This window comes from Felis catus, chromosome E3 (assembly GCF_018350175.1).
Source record: "Felis catus isolate Fca126 chromosome E3, F.catus_Fca126_mat1.0, whole genome shotgun sequence".
NCBI lineage: Eukaryota > Metazoa > Chordata > Mammalia > Carnivora > Felidae > Felis > Felis catus.
The window spans coordinates 27,392,742-27,406,120 of NC_058383.1; the positions used below are offsets into that span (position 1 = coordinate 27,392,742).

Consider the following 13,379-nt stretch of genomic DNA (forward strand, 5'->3'; position numbering starts at 1 on the left):
GCGGAGGGGGCCGCCGGGCGCGCGCGCTCGGGGAGGGGGCGCGCAGGGCGGGCGGGGGCCTGGCCCGCGGGGCTCCCCCACCCCCCGCGCCCGCACAGCCCCCGGCTGGCGGAGGGGGTGGTGGCGGGCCGGGGGCCCGGGGGCCCGGGGGGGGGCGGTGGGGGGGGGAACGCGGGCCGGGGTGGCGAGGGGCGGGGCCTGGGGGCGGAGCGAGGGAGGAAAGAGGAGGAGGGAAAGGAAGGGGGTGGGGGCGAGCAGAGAGGTCAGACACCCTCCACGGCAAGAGTCGCGGCGGGGTGGGGGAGAAGGGGACAGTTTCCACGACACAGGGAGAGAGGGGAGGGCAGAAGAGCAGGGGAAGCTTTGGGTGACGGTGCGCCCGCTCAGAATCCAGGGGAGGTCAGGGAGATCTGGGGGTCCTGAGACCCTGCCTCCCACGAGGGAAGCAAGCACGAGGCCGCTGAGCGGAGCGGGCTCCCCGCCCAGGAGTTTGCAGTCCAGGTGTCTTCCACGGGCACACAGACGGCTGGGCAGGTGGAGACGTGAGAAACGCATCAGGAGTGTCAGAGCCGCGGGAGGGTCTCACGCGGCGGATCCCTGGATCCCTGGCTTGAAGGGGCAGGGAGGAGGCTATGAATGAGTTTCTGTGAGTGGCTCCTGAGTCACACCCCACCCTCCAGAGCCAGCGATGTACTAAGTGCTTCCCTGAGTCACTTCTCTGGTCCCTAAGGACAAACAAGCCAAGAGACTCCAAACCCAGTTGGCGAGCGAGGGCTTTGGTTGGGAAGGGAGCACCCACTGGAGCAGTGTCTCAACCTTGAAAGGCTGCAAGCTTCCAGGTCTGGCCGCTGAGCCTTCCGCCAGTCTTTCTTCCCATCCGTCCAGAAGCCTACCTTCCTGTCTGTGCGGGGTTCAGCTTCTGGGGGGCACGGGTCTTGCCTTGTAAAGTGGAGTTCCTTCCCATCCCGGCTGGACGGTCCCAGTGACCTTGAGCGAGGAGGACTCCTCCCAGGGCCCGAGCTTCCCTGTCTGTCAATGAGATTTTAGACTGATGAGCCCAACGGACTCAAGTTTCATCCCCAGCCTTCTCTGACTCAGTCTTTCCACTCTTTCCCTCCCTTGTCCTCTCGCCCAGGGCTTTATACACGGCAGCCCTGAACCCATGGTGAGCAGAGAGAGGGAGTGGGTGTCCCGGACAGGCCTTAGCACTATGAGAAGACAGTAGCAGAGCAAATCCCCGGTTTGTAAATTGGGGACGCAGGGGCGAATGCTTTGCATCTTGTCTGCGGTGCTTTGAAACCTCATCCTAATTTTTAAAGAGAAGAAAGTACAGGAATAAACAGGATCCATCAGAGAGGGAGGCAGAGAGGGGAAAAACATGGTTTCATCCACTGGTCAAGAATCCGTGAACATCAGACTTGTGTCACACACGGGGCCAGGTGCAGGGATCCAAAGGCAAGGCTTAGTCTCCCCTTCAGCAAGCTTGGAGTCCAAAGGGGATCCCGATGTAGGTGTTGGTCATTAAAAAGCAGTGAGGTCAGTGTGATTTGAGAGAGATGCACAGAGTGCTATTGGTTCCTGAGGGTGGGGTGGGAGTGACCTCCTAGAAAATGCTTTCTGGACCCATATAACAAACCAACCCACTTCCCTGAACCGAGAGTGTAAACGACCAGCTAGCGGGGAGTCTCAAACTGCAGACTAGACTCAGCCTTCGGAATATCTGCAGCCTGCCCAGGCCTGTGGAAAGGCACAGAGGCAGACCTTTGGGTTCAGCCCACCTAACCAGGAGCGAGATAGAAGAAGAGGCAAGCTCTTTGGCCTTCTGCCATCTATTTATCATTTGGGAGTATTTTGGTTATCATTAATAAAAATCTCTGTTCCAACTGTCTTAAAAATAGAGTGGACTGGATCATGTAACTGATTATTTTAGAGTAAAGACATCAGGCATCAGGTGAGGTTTGATCCAGCAACTCAGAATGATGACCTAGAATTCCTTTTCTTTCCCATCTCTGCTCTCTGCCTTTCATGGGGTCTGTTTCATCCTGAGGCTCTCTCTTCATGTCACAACATCAGTTGCTGAGACTACTTGTATCCTTTGTTCATCTGTAGCCCAGAGGAAGGAGGGTCACTGTTTCCCAGCATTCTCCTCAAAGGTGCAGAGATCCTCTCTGATTGAACTAGTATTAGGTCACAGGTCACCCCTAACCAAGCAAGGTAGCCAGGAGCATGGAATGTGCTGATCAGCTGGGCCGAGGTCCCATACACCATCGTGGGCACTGGGGAGAAGCTAGCTTCCCTGCAACTACCCGGATGTTCTACAGGGATGATGGTCTTATGGGCAGGAGGGCAGTCGTACAGGAGAGGCAGGCACCGTCATCTATCCCATGCGGCCACGATGTTGCATGACTTTGGGCAGGTCACTCCCCTCCAAATAATTTGGTGTCTTCAGTGCCAAATGATGGATTGGATGAGATAGATGGGCCCCAGCATCATCATGTCATGTCCCCAGAACTCTTCCTTGGTGTCGAAACAGAGCTCTCCAATCCCATCAGAGGCTGCCCTGGGGACTCTTGGCATCGGCTCCCTCCAGCCTGTCTCTGCTTCAAGGTCTCTGCTGCATTTTCCTCTAAACAGCAACGATGTTATCTGCTTCCTGCACGTGACACGTTTAACCATGGCCTTCTGGGGCCCATGCTTTGGTTCAGCTCCCCTGGGGGCCACAGGCTGAAAGAGTGAGGTTAAAGATCCAGGCCTCCCAGTCCCTGGAGAGAGAGAGAGAGTTGTTTGTTTATCTGAACTCATAAAAAGCCATGCAAGAAAGAGGTTTAAAAGCTCTGGGCAGGTTATGGATGCCATAAACAGCTTATGTGAGGTTTTCAGGATGAAAAATCACCTGAGATAGAAGGGCAGGAAGGCGAGCCACTAGGGTCGCCGAGATTATCTTCCTGCCCCAAGACAGACAGACAGCACCTGGGGCATCTACACAGAGCTTGATGTAGAAGACGGGGCTGAAATACTCCAGCAGCAGCAGCCGTGACAACAGCAGCAAGTCTCTTTAGAATTTTTAAAGCTCATTCAGTCATTCAACACAGATATATTGGACCCTATTATGCGCCAGGAACCACGCTGGGCAAGAGAAAAATAGATATTAAGAAGATTCCCTAAGGAATTTTTTCTTTTTAAATACGGTTCTTATTCTCATGTTAACTGAGAGCCAGAGCTCTAAGGAAGTTCCAACTGATTTGTGGGATTCCCTCCACAACCCCACACCCATTTCTTGTTTGATCATCACTTTCAAATGAGGGGAGAGATCAGTCAGCAATTAGTTCCGAGCTGTTGGGTGTGCCCAGCACTGCTGGAGACTAGGAGGGAAATCAGGGAAGAGGGGTCTTCACCCTCAAGGTGCCCAGGTCTGCTGCTTTTTAACTGAGACTTCTGGCATCCATTGTTTACCTTCTCTATGCCTCAGTTTCCTCATCTGTAAAATGGGGGGTATTAATAGGGCCTTTCTCATAGATTTCTCAGAAGGACTAGATGAGATAACGCATATACAGGGTTTTTGTATAGAGACCGGAACATAATAAGTGCTCAGTAAATGTTAGGTATTTTTCATTTCGTTAACAAACAGTAGGAAAGTGTCAATTATGAGTTTCCATAGGTATCGGGGGGTGGGGGGAAGGTAGTCTGGGAAAGCTGCCTGGAGGAAGCAGCACTAAATCTAGTCCTCCATTTTGACAAAAGACTAAGTCCCCCCAAGGGCAAGGACCTCTTCTCTCTCTGGTACTTTGCATAGTGCAGGGCACAGAGTAAACTCCGGGCATAGAATAAACACCAGCTGGTGGATTAGAGCCTGGTGCTTACAAGTGCTTCGCAGAACCCATAACTATCTGAGCAACTTTTTGGCTGTGTGATTTTACGCAAGTTGCTTAACATTACCGAACCTCATTATTCCAGTCCATAAAAGATGAAGAAAAATAATACTTCTGTCCTAAGGCTGTTGGGGAGAGGGATCAGGGTAGAGTATAAAACAGAGTGTCCTTTATTTCATGTAAAATATTGGCACTGGCCAGTGGCAGCACTCAAGGAACGTTAGCCTGCTCATGTTGGCAGGCTGGTCTGTAAAGAAATGCTCTCCCCTTCTCTACTCCTCACAGAAGGTACCAGAGAGCTAGGGCATGACATGCCTTCTGAATTTAGATAAACTTCAGCCTAAGAGTCAAATGTAGTCAAATACATGGTTTTTTTTTTTAATCTTAATTTGTCTTAATCTTAATGTGTCTGTTTCTTTTTGGTTTATTAGAGCCTGTTTTGACCCAGGCTCTGTTGTGACCCTGACTTTGCTCTTAAAAAATTTAACACCTCTCCCTTGGTTTCACTTCAACATCACACAGACATCATATGGGTCACCTGTTTGGCAGTGTTAGTGGGAGGATGCACAGAATGTGGTCGCATCCTAGGCATCTCTGATTCTCTCAGACAAGCACATGCAAAGCACCGTGGTCCCTGGGCACATGGAGGTCAGAGGAGCCAGGATGCCGAAAGCCACCCCTGGCCCGCCGAAGCATGTGAGGTCACAAGCACGCCTCACCTGTACTCCCCCCCCCCCCCCACTCCACCCAAGAAAAGGAAATAGTCTCTGGTCAGACCACAGACACAGGCAGGCAGCATGTCCTGCCAGACAGACACCCAGCTGTGCTTCTGACACAGGCTGCTTTCCCAGGGAATCGTCCACCCGGTGTATCAGCAGAGGGAGCTCTAGGTAGCAAATAACTTTCCTCTGGCCGCAGACTTTCCCACAGAAAAGATCTGAAGACAGCAAGGAAAAGGAGGGGTCCCTAAGCGGAGCTGGCATCCATTCTGTGCAGAAGGAACCCCCAGCCGTTGGCAAGGGTAGCAGGTGTGGGGCGGGGCTGGGGGTGATGGAGGAGAGGAGGAGACACCTGCTTGAAGAAAGGACGCATGAAAAACCAGAAACCACCATACTGTCGGCAGGATTATCTGACCTTGCCCGGCACCAGCCCTCCGACCCCTGAGCTCTCACAGCCTGAAGCCTACCCTGCAACGCTGTGCTGTTTGAAAGAAGGACCCACTCCAGGTCCATCGTGGCAGGCATCTTTTCTTTTTCTTTAAAGTAACTGTTTAGGGTCCCCTGCTTGGCTCAGTCGGTTAAGCGTCTGACTCCTGATTTCAGCTCAGGTCATGATCTCACAGTTCATGAGACTGAACCCTGCGTCAGGCTCTGTGCTGACAGCATGGAGCCTGTTTGGGATTCTCTCTCTCCCTCTCGCTCTCTGCCACTCCCCCCTCTCAAAATAAATACATAAACTTTAAAAAATAAAATAAAAAATGGTGGTGGTGATGATAATGGAGATAGAGCTAATATTCATTGAGCACTTACTATGTGCCAAGTCCTATATTCAGGACTACACCAGATATTTACTGAGAACCTACCTGATGCCCAGGACAGTGCTCATGCTGAGGATACAGCAGTGGAGGGGGGCACAGCTGGGCCCTGTCCTCATGGGACTTACATTCTCGTGGGCAGGCAGGGCTGAGACCAGTTACTTACGTGCACAAGGAACACCAGAGAGCCATGAGCCCTCTGCTAGTGACAACAATGGGCCCGTCAGGGCTGGTCCCTCCCTCATGGACGGAAGGCCACTGGAGTGTTTCATACGCTGTCTCACAAATCGCGACTTTTAGAGGGCTGAGATTCTTTCCACACACCAAGCATCATCTGTTGGGCGAATAAATAACAGGAGCTCTATGTTTTCGTATATATGCCATTGGGATGTATAAGTGAAAAATGCTGCTTAATTCATAGCAGGTGTTCTGTCATTTTGGATTTTCTCAAACCCTGGTTAACAAAGACTCATCTTACTGGTGGTGTAGTATACGGAATGGGTCAGGAAAAATTCCATAAAAAAAGAGAAAAAATTAAAAAGATACCATCTTACCAAAAAAAAAAAAAAAGGCTTGGGAGGAGCTGCTGCATTAAATCACAAGTATCGTTTGTCCAAATATCCTTTTATTTTATTAATCTACTCTCAGCCCTCTAGAAGGCTTTCCACGTGACTGAAGTTTCCACCTAGCCCTGTATCCCTGCATTGGTAGGTTCAGCCTCGTCCTCACAAATTCATCGTCCCCATCTTGTTTGCAGACTCTGTTCTGCACCATCTCAACCCATATTTCAGCTACTGGGATTACTCAGTGTCTTGTCTTCCGAATATCTTTTTGCTTGTAGACCTCAGGAATCCACTCCAAAAAGACTTAAGGGAAAAGGTAGTTTATTGAAAGCATAATCAAATATGCTGGAGTCTGCAGACTGCCTACGAAATATCCATTGTTCCCTTCTTCCTTGGCCAAGAATCTTGATTTATTTAGGGTGACGGTGTGCCCAAACAAAGCAATGGTTCCCAGCTTTCCTAGCCGTTAAGGATGATCTAAGAAAGAGCAGAAAACATCATTGTGAAGCTTCCAAGAAATCCTTTGGGAGAGGGTGCTAAATTGGGTGGGATGAGTGCCCTTTCTGTCTGGAATGCAGGAAGGATAGCTGGAACTCCAGCAGCCAGCTTGTGTCCATGAGGATAGAAGCCAGTGCTAGAGACGATGCGCTAGCAAGACAGAAACAGCCTAGGTCCCCGATACTTTCTGATCTGCTGTATGTGGCCTACCCTTGAACTGCTTTTCAAACCTGAGAGTGAACCTCCCACTGATCGAAGCCACTCAGGGTGGGTTTCTGTTTCCATATCCGGTATGCTGAGGTGTGTGGTGACATTGAACCATTTACCTGAACGAGGGCCAGGGATGGAGATAAGCCTTGGGAAGAGCTGGACCCAGAGACCCCAACATGCAAGCCAGGTGCTTCAGCCCCTGCCTCTGCTTCTCTCCGAGCGCTTGAGTGATTCTCATGGCAGAGCAACGCTCTCCACGTATAAGAAACGCAGTTGCCACAGCTCCTGAGGGTCACATGCCACAGCCACCACAAAGGACAGAATCGCCCTCCACGACCGTGGGCCTCAAGCAGACCCTCGATACTGCCCTACCACCGCACATTCTGCTAGTCTACACACCCTCCCGGGCCTTAGGCCACATGTTCGGACGCCCTCCACTTCCTGGGCCTCCTCTCCTTTTCGCCCTTGCCTGGGCCTCATTTCCCCACTCCCCTGCTTGGAGTGCTGAGTGAGTGCTGATGGACAAACCACCCTGGCTCCTGCCGGAGGGCCCCTCCTGCACTTGCCCAGGGGCCACACCCCACGTACGGATGGCTCCAACTCCATCCAACTCGTGGTTCCCTCCACCATCCAAACTTACTGCTGCTTCTCTGGTTAAAAACAAACACAAATAGGGGCGCCTGGGTGGCTCAGTCGGTTGAGCGTCCGACTTCGGCTCCCATCATGATCTCACGGTCTGTGAGGTTGAGCCCCACCTCGGACTCTGTGCTGACAGCTCAGAGCCTGGAGCCTGCTTCGGACTCTGTGTCTCCCTTTCTCTCTGCCCCTCCCCTACTCTCTCTCTCTCTCAAACATAAATAAACATTAAAACAAACAAACAAACACAAATAGCCCTCTCTTGGCCCCACTTCCCTCTCCAGCATCCTCCCCAAGTTTCTGTTCCCTTCCCAGCGCATGGCTGCAAAACAATTAACTTAGGGTCTCCCGTTTGCCCTAAATCAGGCCTATGCTCCCTGCCCACCAGATTCACACACTCTGAAGCTGCTCGGAAGCTCTGCATACCCCTCGCCTCCCGAGCTACTCCCCTGCCCCTGACTCCCTTCTGGTCTGGGACACACCAGGCAGGCCCACGTCACTGCAATGCCCTGGCTCTTCCTTCTGTCTGCAGGGCTCTTCCCCCGGGGTACCTGCATGCCTCACCCTGCCCCTGACCTTGGCCAAGCTTCTGCACAAAGGACCCCTTCTCAGCTAAGCCTTTCCTGACCATCCCAATGAAACTGCACTGCCCGAGCCAGCACCCCTGATTGCCCGGTGCTTGGTGCTGTTGTTTTCTATAAATCACTGATCATAGTTTTAGGTTTGATGTCTGTCTCCCTCCCCACCCCCGACTAGATCACATGCTCCCTGAGGGTAGGTTTTGTCTGTTTTGTTCACTGCCCCATCCCCAGCACTAAGCACCTGGCACATAGTAGGTGTTTAATTAAATTTTGCTGGATCAGTGAATGAATCATTTTCTCAGTCATAGTCCAGAAACATCTCAGCAAAGGGTGATCATTATCCTGGCTTAAGTCTGGCCCTCCCATGGGAGCCACTGATTGTAGCTCCAGAAAGAGAGTCCCTAAGAAGAGAGGGAACCCACACTAGCCATGCAACGGGGGGCCGTTTGCAGGAGAGGAAATTCGGTCATGCCCTATGTGTCAGACGCAGGGTGACAGTTGAGAACGAGCCTCTGGATACAAAGCACCCTGGTTTGAATCTACTTCTTAACTCTGGGGATTGGGCAAATTTTTTCCCATCCCTGCTCCTTCTGGGAGGACATCTCACCCTTCTCCTAGGATGGTCATAATGCTCAAACCAATGATTTCATGGTACCAAGCACTTGGAGCAGGGCGCTTGGGTGGCTCAGCCAGTTAAGCGTCTGACTCAAAAAAAAATTTTTTTTTAACTTTTATTTTATTTTTTGAGAGACAGAGAGAGACAGAGCATGAGCAGGGAAGGGGCATAGAGAGGGGGAGACACAGAATCCGAAGCAGGCTCTAGGCTCCGAGCTGTCAGCACAGAGCCTGACGCAGGGCTGGAACCCATGAACGTGAGATCATGACCTGAGCCAAATGGGATGCTCAATCCGCCGAGCTAGCCAGGCGCCCCAAGCATCCAACTCTTGATCTCAGCTCAGGTCTTGATCCCAGGGTGGTGAGTTCAAGCCCTTTGTTGGGCTCCACACTGGGTGTGAACCCTACTTCAACAAACAAACTAACAAAAACACTTAGAGCAATGCCAAGCATTCAGTACAAAACCGAACACCGTTAGAAAGACAATAGGAACTTGAGAAAATAAATACATATATATCTGAAGAAATCAATACACTTGTTTTCCCTATCAAGCAGATAAATAGAAGTAAGAATAAGTAAAGGCATGGAGAAATTGTATTGTGCAACCTACAGACTCAATTTAGTAGATCTATACAGAAACATGCTTACCTTAACAGAAAATAAATATATTTTCTAAAATCCATGGAATCTGCCATACACAATGGACATAAGAAAGCCTCAACAAATAAAAGAGACTTTTCTCAAGCCAAATTCTCTCCGATAATAATCTGGTAATGTTAGAAATACCTATTTTTCTAACTTAAAAATTGAGAAACATAATTCTAGACAACAAAAATTCAATCTTTTTTACAGCAATAAATAAGAGAACACGTTGTAATAGAATCCATTGAATATAACAAAAGCTGTAGTCAGAGGAAAATTAATAGACTTCAGTGCCTTCATTATAAAGAATGACTAATAAAACAACAAGGGAAATGGTTATAAACCCCAGGAGGTTAGAATGAGAACAAAATAAACTAAAAGAAATTCTGAATAGAAAACTAATAATGATAGAAGCTGGAAGTAATGGAATAGAAAGCATATGTAGCAGAGAGGAAAATAAACTCAAAAGCTCATTTTTAAAAATACCAGATTGGGGGCGCCTGGGTGACTCAGTCCGTTAAGCGTCCAACTCCTGGTGTCGGCTCAAGTCATGATCTCGCACTTTCGTGGGTCCGAGCCCCGTGTCAGGCTCTGTGCTGGCAGTGGAGCCTGCTTGGGATTCTCTGTCTCCCTCTCTCTTTCTCTCTCTCTCTCTGCCCCTCCCCCATCGTGCTGTGTCTCTCTCTGTCTCAAAAATAAATGAACGTTAAAAAAAAATTTTTTTTTTTTAAAAAGAGGGGGGGCACCTGGGTGGCTCAGTCGGTTAAGCATCCGACTTCAGCTCAGGTCATGATCTCATAGCTTGTGGGTTTGAGCCCCGCATTGGGCTCTGTGCTGACAGCTCAGAGCCTGGAGCCTGCTTCGGATTCTGTGTCTTTCTCTCTCTCTGCCCCTCCCCTGCTCACACTCTTTTCCTCTCTCTCTGCCCCTCCCCTGCTCATGTCTCTCTCTGTCTCTCAAAAATGAATAAATATTAAACAAATTTTTTAATTTTTTTTTTCAACGTTTTTATTTATTTTTGGGACAGAGAGAGACAGAGCATGAACGGGGGAGGGGCAGAGAGAGAGGGAGACACGGAATCGGAAACAGGCTCCAGGCTCCGAGCCATCAGCCCAGAGCCTGACGCGGGGCTCGAACTCCGGGACCGCGAGATCGTGACCTGGCTGAAGTCGGACGCTTAACCGACTGCGCCACCCAGGCGCCCCTAAACAAATTTTTTAAAAGAACACTTAACCGAAGTTACAGATGAGAAGAGAAATGGAAGACAATATCATATGCAATTCTATGACAACACATTTGATAACTGAGATAAAATGGCTTATTGAGAAAATATTTAAAATGACACAAGAGAAGTTGACAAATTTGAAGAAACCAGTTACCAAAGATATGGAAGATACGGCATTAAAAAGACCCCCAGATCAGAGAGTATCATTGCTGAGTTCTATATTAATCTTATATTAAAAAAAAAAAAACTAGATTGCTCTAATGTTATTTAAACAATTCCTAATCATACACACTGGTTTTCAGACTTGACTGAAGGACAAAATCACCAGGGAATTTTTTTTTAAACTAATGCTGTCCAAGCCTTACCCCCAGATATTCCTCTCCAATTTGTCTGTGTTGTGCCAGGTATAAATATCCAGCTGGTTCTCAAGTGTAGCCAGGGTAGGTAACCTCTTCCATAGAATGTAATGAGAACCCTTTCAATTCTTTTCAAACACAGTTGATAAAGATAGTACCAGCCAAGAAAACTATAAGTAAATATTACTTAGGAATAAAGACAAATCCTTTGAATAAGGTACTAGCATCAAAGGAGTAAAGTGTTATGACCAGGAAGAGTTTATTCCAGGAATTCAAGGTAGGTTGGAACCAGGGAAGGTATCAACATAATCCATTAATCACATCAATATATTAAAGGTGAAGCTGATGGGGTGCCTGCATGGCTCAGTCGGTTGAGCGACTGACTTCAGCTCAGGTCATGATCTCACGGTTTGTGAGTTCGAGCCCCGTGTCAGACTCTGTGCAGACAGCTCAGAGCATGGAGCCTGCTTCTGATTCTGTGTCTCCCTCTCTCTCTGCCCTTCTCCCACTCATGCTCTTTCTCTCTCTGTCTCAGAAATAAATAAACATAAAAAAAAAAATTAAAGGTGAAGCTGAGAAGCCATTTGATTAAATTTGGCAGTCATTCCTGATAAGTCACCATCTTATTAAAATATTAAAAGGAAGAAGTTACCTAAATATAATGAAGGCCATTGGACAAAAATATATATTTTAAAATGGCAACAATTAAAATGTTTAAATAATTTCAGAAGTTCTGAAAATGTATCTAGACAAGAAAATAAAATAACCAGGTAAATATTGGAAAAGAAGAGCCTACACTCTTCTTCCTGATGGCTGGCTTGCTCTATGCACTAAGAAAAACTAACTGACTCTAGTGAAAAATAAAAGAGCAAAACAGTAATCCTGGTAGAATCAAGGAGAGCATTTGTTTTGTTTTTGTTTTTTTTTTTAATTTTTTAAAAATTTTTTTAACATTTATTTATTTTTGAGATAGGGAGAGACAGAGCATGAACAGGGGAGGGTCAGAGAGAGGGAGACACAGAATCTGAAACAGGCTCCAGGCTCTGAGCTGGCAGCACAGAGCCCGACGCGGGGCTCGAACTCACGGACCGCGAGATCATGACCTGAGCCGAAGTCAGACACCCAACTGACTGAGCCACCCAGGCGCCCCAACGAGAGCATTTGTGAAGTGACTGGAAACAATAAAATTATACAATCTTAGTAGCTTTTCTACATACTAACAATAATGACTCTGAAACAGATACGAGGAGAAATTGGATGGATAAAATATCCCAGTCACAACAGCACCAACTATGAAATAACTTAGAAAACCACTTAAGAAGAAAAGATTCAGGACTTATATGAAGAAAACCATTTTTAAAACGATCTTCAAAATGTGACTGATTTCATAAAACAAGATCTATAAAAGTGAAAATAAATACTATGTTCTTGAGTGAGAACCATGTAAACAACTTATTTAAATAAGTTTATTATAAATTTATTCATTTAAATAAATGAAACACAAGCCTTCCCCAAATTAATAAATAAAATTAACTAAAATCCCCAGTATCGATTAGAATATCAACAATTTGCTATCAGTGCTAAGGGAAGGGAAAGGAGAAGACTGGATTGAACAAATAGAAAAGGAAATGCTCTAAAATAGCCAATAAATAAATGGCAGGGACATACTTGCCTTCACTGATATTTTGAATATACCATGAAGTCCAATACCATATAAATGTGGTATTTCTGGCTTAGGAATAGAAAAAAATAGCTCACCTAGACCTCTTACAGAGAACTCAAATCTATAACAAAGGTGATATTTGAATCCAATAGGGTAATGTGGTTTAACTAAATTTCCATTGGAAGAAAATAATGTTAAGCTCTTATCTTAGATCAAGTACAAGGAAATTCCAGATGGGATAGGGTGCTGAATATAAATAAAACAAAACATTGAAAATTTCAGAGGAGACAGAGAAATGAACTAGAATGAAGTAGAACAGGAAGAGAAGATTAGCAGCGCTTGACTTGAGAAAGAGGAAGCCAGTTTTGAACACACTGAGTCTTATAAAATGGGAAGGAATGAGAGAGAAAGGTGTCTAGGATGGTGAAAACATTCGTGGCATATTGAACAGCTATTTCGCAAGATAAAGGAATTAAGTACTGATTTATGCTATCGCATTGATGAGTCCCAAAAACACGCTCAAGAAAGAAACCATACACAAAAGGCCATATACTGTATGATTTCATTTATATGAAATGTCCAGAATAAGCCAACCTATTGAGACAGAAAGACACTTAGTGATTTCCAGAGGCTGGGGGCAGAGGGATATGGGAAGTAATGGCTAATGGGTTACATAATTTCTTTTGGGGCTGATGGAAATCCTCTAAAATTAGATTGTGGTAATCGTTGCAGAAGTGTAAACATACCAAAACAGGTGAATTTTTACAGTATGTAAGTTATATCTCAATAAATCCATTAAAAATATTCAGGCCACTAAGCCCGCATTTGTTTATTAACTGCAGAACATAGGGTATCCTACTTCATCAAGGGTATAAAGTACAGATTCCTTGTTTCTAGAATTGGGATATGCCGCTTCACATAGGTCAACTGTCAGAAAGCTGAATGGGAGATCAGTACTCTGCCATCACTCATGATTTTGAGCATGGG

The 13,379-nt window shown here is 47.0% G+C and overlaps 1 long non-coding RNA gene across 3 annotated transcripts in view; it reads right to left on the reverse strand.

Annotated features, from left to right (window-relative positions):
* Window positions 1-172: 172 nt before the first annotated feature.
* LOC109495264 overlaps window positions 173-13,379 on the reverse strand; it is a 251,102-nt gene continuing 237,895 nt past the window's right edge. For 2 of the 3 annotated variants that reach the window (XR_002738891.2, XR_006590948.1), the window contains exons 4-5: window positions 5,570-5,737; window positions 173-2,762 (exon numbers count right to left, since the gene is read on the reverse strand). This is a non-coding gene — a long non-coding RNA (uncharacterized LOC109495264). The remainder of the gene's footprint in view (window positions 2,763-5,569; window positions 5,738-13,379) is intronic. The other variant, XR_006590949.1, reaches the window with a different exon arrangement.